We start from the raw sequence: 274 nt of genomic DNA, 5'->3' as shown, positions 1-274 counted from the left end.
ACTCAGGACCTTCAGAAGAGCAGTCAGTGCCTTACCTGCTGAGCCATCTCACCAGCCCCATAAATAAATCTTAAAAAAAAAAAAAAAAAAAAAAACCACCGAGAAAGCTGTGGCTTAGAATAATAAAAATTATATAATAATTTGCAACAAAGTACTTATATGCAACAAAGTACTTAGAATATCAATTAATTAAAAAAAATAGTGCTTAAAAAATGTCAATCTCACCGCTGTAGCCCAGGCTGGCTCCAATTCAGGCATGACCTTATAAATGTCT

This window comes from Mus pahari, chromosome 4, assembly GCF_900095145.1.
Source record: "Mus pahari chromosome 4, PAHARI_EIJ_v1.1, whole genome shotgun sequence".
NCBI lineage: Eukaryota > Metazoa > Chordata > Mammalia > Rodentia > Muridae > Mus > Mus pahari.
This window is presented reverse-complemented; position numbering follows the sequence as displayed.